The sequence below is a fragment of the Eriocheir sinensis genome, chromosome 11 (assembly GCF_024679095.1).
Source record: "Eriocheir sinensis breed Jianghai 21 chromosome 11, ASM2467909v1, whole genome shotgun sequence".
Taxonomy (NCBI): Eukaryota; Metazoa; Arthropoda; class Malacostraca; order Decapoda; family Varunidae; genus Eriocheir; species Eriocheir sinensis.
In genome coordinates this window covers 427083-435965 of record NC_066519.1, presented here as the reverse complement: position 1 = coordinate 435965, position 8883 = coordinate 427083, and the positions used below count along the sequence as shown (strand labels likewise).

The 8883-nt window shown below is 41.1% G+C and overlaps 1 long non-coding RNA gene across 1 annotated transcript; it reads right to left on the bottom strand.

Annotated features, from left to right (window-relative positions):
• Window positions 1-2811: 2811 nt before the first annotated feature.
• Window positions 2812-3327, bottom strand: LOC126997161 (uncharacterized). Its single transcript, XR_007751915.1, has 3 exons — window positions 3262-3327; window positions 3041-3118; window positions 2812-2889 (listed from the first exon to the last, which is right to left on the bottom strand). It is a non-coding gene; the product is annotated as an uncharacterized LOC126997161 (long non-coding RNA).
• Window positions 3328-8883: the final 5556 nt, after the last annotated feature.

Sequence of the window (8883 nt, the reverse complement as noted above, 5' to 3'; positions counted from 1 at the left end):
GGACCAATCACCGTTTGAATTCCCACTCATTTACTTTAAGTTATTAATTACAATATAGTCAAACATACCAAGATGTCAAAATACTTGATAATTATATGTGCTTATTTATTATTTTTCTGATTTAGTGTAATCTATTAAATAGATTTGGTCATTTACAAAATATTTTGTGATTATATATAAGAAAAATAAGTTTTTATTAATGAACGACAAAATTTCAATGTCTAAAACATTAATTTCTGCATTTTCTTCACCTTTTTTTTGTTGGTTTGAACTATTTTTCTTTTTCTATTGAGAATTCTTATTCTGAAGAAAATCCTGCACCGTACATAAAAGGTTATAACTTCCAGAGGAAGCTCAACCTTTCGGTAAATAAGGTCAGATAGTTCCATTACAGCATTCTTTCCAGGCTTAAGGCTCTCTCCATGGTAGCAAGTAAAAATATTTCCCATTACCTTCAATTTCTGTAAAAATTCAGCAGAGGGATGCATGAGACTTCCAGGCTTCCAAGAGAGCACAGCACACATTGTTTTTTTTTCTACTTTGCTTACTTTTGCACCAAGCTTGTATTCGGGGAATTTATGGGCTATGTATCCACCGAGATACAATTCACCTTCTTCTTGAATTGCATATTCCAAGTTCGAGCTTGCATGATCCATGTGTATGTCATATCCTTCAGTTAAATTTTCTTGGTTTTCATAATCAGGCATCTCACAAGCAAATAACATTGCCGTGAGACAGAGTTCTTCTTGAAGTTCCTTTCCTTGAGTGTTTGCAGAGGCTTCAGTGGAGGTAGTTGGTGTAAGATTATGTACATCACAGTCACGGACAACATTATACTTATCTCCAACAAGGGCTGAATCCTTACTTAACAGGTGCACTCGAATTCGGTGCTTGAAAGACACTGCAGATGGGTGATCGCATTTTCCTCCCATTTGCCGAATTATGGCAAAAAAATGTTCTAGGCAATCCTGGTTCAACCTACAAGTTAGCAGATACGAAATTCCAAACATTTCTTTTAACATGTCAAAAAGTTTGGGGAGGGACTGAGATGAAATCATCAGTCCTTTTTGGAATTGATACATTTTGTTGCTGCCACAAACTTTCATTGCTGCCACAGTGTCTGTCATTCTAGAGAGTATGATGTCCTGCGTGCTTATATCTGTTCCATAGGCATTCCTGCTACTTTTTGCATCATACCAAACTCTGGAGTTAAAAACATCAAACCAAGCATTAGACAGCTCAATGAATTCGCTTGTGCACTTCCAATTCATAGAAGTTAATAACTGTTTTTCTCCAAAGTATTTCAATGCTTTAGCAGTAGTTCCAGAAAGCAACTGCACTGCTAATTTGACATTCATTCTGCTTGGCCCAGTTACATGAATGCGTTTATCAGACAAGCGGTGGGTGATTTTCAAGTCATGTTTGGCTCGTGCTATAATCTCGGTTACACAATCATGACTAACCTTGTTTCCATCTGCTAAAAGAAATCCAGAGTCCAGAAAATTATTTCTTATTAATTTAATAAGGTGAGGAGCATCTGCAAATATGTAAATTTTCCTTTCTGAATTCGCTGGATTTGAAAAACAGGTATTTTCTGTTGAGACTCCTGATGATTTCCAGAGTTTTACATTGGTGGGCCCAAGATCATTAACAATTGCAACAACAGGAAATCCAGCAAATTCTACATTAATAATGATATCTAAGAGAATTTCTTTTGTCATGGGAGAGTCAAAATCATAAAATACAAGTTGTTTCCAAGGTGCAAATAATCCTCTGATCATTGCACACTGGGCACTTTGTTTGGGACCATAGAGAATATCTTTACCCTTGTCATATGACCATTCCTTTGACATGCTACATTCATCAAAAGATAGAGCACAAACTCGGTCTCGCTCTGGCATAGCCTCTGCTTTGAATTTAAGTAAATTCATAATAGCTAATAAAATTCCTGGTTCCGCATCCATTTTCCTGGCATGTCGATTTAATGTTGACTTAGATTTCAGTGGAAAGTTCCATTTTTCTCTTAGAAAAAAGTAAGCTTTTGGGCTTAAACTTTTCAGAGTTAGTGCTCGGCTGATATCGTCCTCACTCCAATTAGTAATATTTTTCTCAGCAAATATATGATCAATTTGTGAGCGTGAGAACATTTGGCTAAGATTCTTCTTGGCTATGCATATTTTGTCCTGAGAACACCGTAAGCTGTCTTGTAGTTTTCCTATTTCCTTTCCATAGCATTCAACTCCTTTTCCTTCTTCATTTTTGCCTTGTGAAGAACAACTATCTTCGCTTCTCTTTCTGCAACTATTCTTTGTAATGATGTTCTATCTTGTAACAGCTGCTGAACCTGAAGGTGGAGCTCATTCTCCCCTACACTGTCATTCTCAAAGCTGGTTGTGGCATCATTCGGGCTGCACCATCTGTAACATGAGAAATGCACAAATCATTTTATGTGGGTACAACAGTGGATATTAAAATATTCAATATTCTCTCTTTAATTTGTTGCAAGATTTTTTATATAGTATGTACTTGCAATACATTGGGGACAAGCAATAGCTTAACTTACCTTTGGTCTCAAAATGTTGACCCGTGTGAGGTGATGAGGTCACACAGCTGTCTGTGGCACCATTCTGGGTTGCATCATCTGTAACATGAGTAAGGCACAAATCATTTCATGAAAGCACATTAATGGACATTAAAATTCTCTCTCTCTCTCTCTCTCTCTCTCTCTCTCTCTCTCTCTCTCTCTCTTGTTGCAAGATTTTTTTATATAGTACTTGCAATACATTGGGGGCAAGCAATAGCTTAACTTACCTTTGGTCTCAAAATGTTGACCTGTGTGAGGTGATGAGGTCACACAGCTGTCTGTGGCACCATTCTGGGTTGCATCATCTGTAACATGAGTAAGGCACAAATCATTTCATGAAAGCACATTAATGGACATTAACATCTCTCTCTCTCTCTCTCTCTCTCTCTCTCTTGTTGCAAGATTTTTTTATATAGTACTTGCAATACATTGGGGGCAAGCAATAGCTTAACTTACCTTTGGTCTCAAAATGTTGACCTGTGTGAGGTGATGAGGTCACACAGCTGTCTGTGGCACCATTCTGGGCTGCATCATCTGTAACATGAGTAAGGCACAAATCATTTCATGAAAGCACATTAATGGACATTAAAATTCTCTCTCTTCTCTCTCTTGTTGCAAGATTTTTTTATATAGTATATACTTGCAATACATTGGGGGCAAGCAATAGCTTAACTTACCTTTGGTCTCAAAATGTTGACCTGTGTGAGGTGATGAGGTCACACAGCTGTCTGTGGCACCATTCTAGGCTTCATCATCTGTAACATGAGTAAGGCACGATGTAAAACTTTACCCTGTTTACCTTCTGCACTCTGTTTTGCTCGGTTACATCACAAAAACTCATGGTACTCCCATTTTCTTTCAGCCTTTTATTGAAGAAAACAATTTTATTTTTGGTATAACTTGCATAAAATGCATATGTTCGATATTAGTTAGTCATTAAATAATTCTTTAATTTACATGTTTTTATTATTATTTATCAATTTACTGAATTTTACTCTAAAGTATTTTTAATTTTAGAAATACCTCATTACCCCTCAGCAACGGCTTCATTACCCCCATGGGGGTAATTACCCCCAGTTTGAGAACCACTGCATTACAGGAACTCAATATTTCATCCCAAAGTGCCATCAAGGATAATGATAACATCCCTACACCGCCCACGGTATGCCAGTCAGCACCGTCAAATCTAACTTTAAATTCAAATCTAATTCACTTAAAAAAAAATCAACACTCACCTTGTTGGTGTGGCAGTAATATCGTTGGTACAGCTCCAGCCTTAAGTCGTCGTTGATTTTTTGGCACTGCTATATTGAGTAGTGTATACTTTAAACTGGTGGGCTCATATGAAGACTCCTCAAAGTGCGTGCAGCATACTCTGGCGTCGGTGTCATGGCGGCGGCGGCTATCATCATATTTACACGCCAGAACCCATTTCTTCCTTATTTCAGGGTCTTTTGGGATGCGGTGAAAAGTCAAATTTGATTTCCTATGTCTATAGCGTTTTCACACCCTTTAACAGCACATTTTTTAGACATGATCACTTATTAATTACGAAACATGCCCTCGCACAACTATCCAGAGCGCGTCCGTACACACAGGCAGCTGAACCACGACTGAACCACTGACGTCACGGCGTTTGCTGAGTTGCCACTTTTCACAAGATGCGCAGAAATTTTTCACTTTTGTCATCCACATAACCCGACTTGGTAGTATATAGACTTAGGGTGCTGCGTTACGTGTGTGTTCCTGCCGTGGCCGTTGCTGGCGTGTGCCCGCTAGGAGATGAGGTGAGGCTGGGAGAAGGGTCTGTAGGGAGAGGCTGGGATGGCTAGGGAAGGGAGAGGCTGGGATGGCTAGGGAAGGGAGAGGCTGGGATGGCTAGGGAAGGGTGGGAGGCAGTTGAAGATAAGGTGAGGTTGGGGAAGGGTGTGTAGGGAGGTGGGGAAGGGCTAGGGAAGGGAGTGATGGAGAGAGGGAGGGAATTCAGGGATTGAGAGAGAGGGAAGGGAGGATGAGAAAGGTAGGGAGAAAGGAGGAATGAAGGGAGAGAGAGAGAGAGAGAGAGAGAGAGAGAGAGAGAGAGAGAGAGAGAGAGAGAGAGAGAGAGAGAGAGAGAGAGAGAGAGAGAGAGAGAGAGAGAGAATTACATAGACTTACATAGAACATCAGACCACACAGACCCCATGGTCCAGACTAGGTGGTCTGTCCTTAAACCTAAGTGATTTTACATTAATCAGCTGGCTCCAAAACGTTGCTTCTCTACTCTAGTTAATATTAAGTTCAAGGAAATGAAGGTCGAGCTTGTTTTTAAAGGAGTCAATCGTGTTACACTGGACCACTGTTGGTGGGAGCTTATTCCATTCTCGTACTACAACGTTGGTGAAGAAAAATTTGGTGCAGTCTGAATTTACTTGTCTACATTTGAGTTTTATGCCATTGTTCCACGTTCGCAAAGTGTCATCGATCAAAACAATTTTGTTCTGTCTACATTCGTGAAACCATTAAGTATTTTAAAACATTCGATCAGTTTTCCTCGAAGGCGACGTTTCTCAAGAGAGAACATATTAAGGGTGGAAAGCCTTTCTTCGTAGGATTTGTTGCACAAGGAAGGGATCATTCTTGTTGCTCGACGCTGAACACCTTCTAGTTTAGCAATGTCCTTTTCATGGTGGGGAGACCAAAACTGTACCGCATATTCCAAGTGGGGTCTGACTAAACTATTGTAGAGAGGAAGTATTACATATTTATTCTTGAATAAAAAGTTTCTCACAATGAAGCCCAACATTCTGTTCGCTGTATTTGCTGCATCGATGCATTGATGTGAGAATTTGAGGTATGACGCGATTTTGACCCCCAGGTCCTTAACGCATTGAACGCTTGTGAGTTAAACGCCGCGCATTTCGTAATCGAACTTATTTTTTGTTCCAACTTGAAGGACCTGGCACCTGTCTACGTTAAAGGGCATCTCCCATCTATCCGACCAAGCTGAAATTTTGTGCAAATCTTCTTGGAGGCTTTGCCTGTCTTCGCCAGTGAGAACCGAGTTACCAATCTTTGTGGCGTCTGCAAATTTACTAATGCGATTATTAAGTCCAACATCCATGTCGTTGATGTATATAATGAAGAGCACTGGACAAGAACCCAGCCCTAAGGGACGCCACTAGTGACCGGCGCCCACTCTGAGCTAAATCCGTCAATCACCACTCTTTGTTGTCTGTTGCTCAACCAATTCGCGATCCATTGGTTTACTTGACCGTCAATACCTATTTGCTTTAATTTATAAAGTAATTTATGATGTGGGACTTTATCAAACGCTTTCTGGAAATCAAGATAGACTACGTCCAATGATTTGGTTACGTCATAAACTGAGAAGAGGTCGTTATAAAAGGTCAATAGGTTTCATAGCCAGGATCTTTTGTTACGGAAGCCATGTTGTGAATCCACAATTAGTGGCTTTCGAGGTAACTCACAATTTTGTCTCTGATTATGCTCTCAAGTAGCTTACCTACAATTGAAGTTAGACTAATGGGTCGGTAGTTACCTGGTATTTTTTTGTCTCCTTTCTTAAAAATCGGTGTCACGTTAGCCTTTTTCCAATCCGAAGGGACGATGCCTTGTCGCAAGGACATGTTGAATACGGTTGTGAGGGAGGAGACTATTTCGCTCTTTGTTTCTTTAAGAAGTATAGGATATACTTTATCGGGTCCGGGACTTTTATTTGTTTTAAGTGAATGGAGAGCTTTAAGGACTTCATCAGTTATTATTTCAAAATTAGGCAATGCATGCTCGAGATTTACATTAGTACTGGTGCTGGTGGTAGTGGGAGGAAGACTGTTAGTATTAAACACCGAGGAAAAGTAACTGTTTAAGAGGTTTGCAATGTGTTGGTTGTCAGTCACTAGTGCACCGTCGCTGTTTCTTAAAGGTCCAATTCCACTTGTGATCGCCTTTCTGTTGTTCATGTAACTGAAGAAAGATTTCGGATTATTTTTACAGTTGGCTGCAATATTTTCTTCATATATACGCTTGCTATAGTAGGATATCAATGTATTATTATTATTTAATATCACCACGAATTAGGCATTACAATTGCCAATGGAAAAAACCCACGACAGATAGATCACGCCACCTTATAGGAATGTCGTCCGTCAGTGTTTACCGTCTCAGTTTTGTATACTTCGCACTCCGATGGTGCGCGGAGGTCACCTTCACATACGTGACCAATTGTAACAATTATTTTTCAACCTGTAACTCGTCACTCCTTCACGAGAGTCCGACTGACACACAACGACAGTCGCTCTCGCTCCGACGCTTCTTGTACATAAAGGCTACGAATATAATTCGCCTTAATGAAGCTGAAGTCTTAATCAACACCCTTTAAACGCCCCCCGACAAGCCCGTTACACGCTTTGCCTGACATACTAATCTTTTTACTCGTCGCCTGGAATCGTTATCAAGTCTAATGTTTTCGGGCGTGCTTTGTTCTTTCTTTAACCTGTAAAATAGTTATCTCTCCTTGACTGAGTGTTTAATTTCGCTATTAAAACAAGGTGGGCTTTTATTAGTGTTAATTCGCTTCTCGCACAAGGGGACGAATGTGTTCTGCTGAGTGAGTAAGTGATTTTTAAAGCTTAGCCAGGCTTCCTCTACATTGCCGTCATCTGATAGTTGTATTTCTGTTAGTTTTTGTCGGATTTCTACGAAGTTAGATCTTGAAATTGGGCACCTTTACTTTATTTTCAGTCACTGATGTTTAAGCTCTAATGTCGACGCGCACTAATTTATGATCGCAAGAATCGAGGTGTTCTCCTACCGTGACATTACTGACTAGGTTATCTTGGGTCGTTATAATAAGGTCGAGTATGTTATTTTGTCGAGTTGGTTCAGAAACCATTTGGCTTAGATAATTTTCTTTTATAAAATCGATCATTCTATGTGACTCGCCTTCTGTACCTGACAGTGTCGCCCAGTCGATATGGGGGAGGTTAAAGTCTCCTAATATTAGTGAGTCGTTGTTATTAAGTGACTGCCTTAAAACGCTGTACATTTTAAGGTCGTCATCGAGTGATTGCCCGGGAGGCCTGTAGGTGACAGATATATTTAAATTGACTTTTGCAATGTTAACTCTCACGCAGAAATGTTCAACGTTACTGTCTCTTGGTGTTTTGTCAGTGGGTTGCAAATAGCTTTTGACAAAAAGGGCGACGCCACCGCCTCTACGGTTTACACGATCTTTGTTGAAGAGTCTGTAGCCATCTATGTTGTATTCGGAACTTAAATCAATATATGTGGTGTCGATAAATGTTTTAGTTATAGCAATTATGTCAAAATTTTCTGTAAGAGCAAGACATCTCAGTTCATCAAATTTGTTTTTTAGGCTACGCTCATTGAAACTAACGATTTTTAAGTTATCTAGAGGCTTGGTAATAGAGGTGGTGGTACTTGCGGGATTACGGTTACGGGTTCTTTGCGATGCATGGCGTCTATTTACACGGGCGGGGTGGAAGGACGTGGCTGAGGGTCGTTTTTTGATCGGGTGTCACGTACTGCGTCGTTGAGGAGCCTTCCGTATCTGGCTGCCCCGATGGGAAACAGGTGTATTCCGTCTCTGTGGAAGAGCTTGCTTTGTCCGTAGAAATTGTCCCAGGCGTTGAAGAACTCCAGGTCAAGCTCTCTGCAAAGAGTCTGTAAGTGGTTGTTTAGGCTGAAGGCCTTACTGAAGGAGTCGCTCTCCGCCCACGTCCGTGGTAGAACTCCTGAAATCAAAATGCTAGGGGATTTAGACTTATACTGCTGGATAAGCCTACGGTACTTGTCCAGGAGTTCCTCAGACCGGGTCGTGGTGACGTCGTTCGTACCTGTGTAAATAACAAACAGTGAATCATTAGTAGCCTGGTTGGAGATCTCAAGAGCAGCAGTTATATCGTCGATCCCAGCACCAGGATAGCAATAGTTCCGTCTTTGACGAGGAACTCTGCCGCAGAACTCAACTACCTGCTGGCGAATCATGGAGTCACCCACCATGGAGGTGCTCTCCTGCTCGTCCTCCTCCTCCAGAATGGCAAACCTGTTGAAGCAATGAACAGGATAAATTGCTTGTCTGGCTGGTTTGGCTCCTCCATTCACAACGGTGAAGCCATCATGGGCGGTGCCACTACCACCCTCCCGCTGCGTGGTTGTGTCTGCTGGTGTCGACGGTACCGCTGAGGGCAAGGGGGTGGTGGGAGAAGGGTTTGGCACCACGGCAAGGTTAGCCTGGATGAATTCCTGCAAGGAGGCAACAGTGCGAGAAAGCTCTA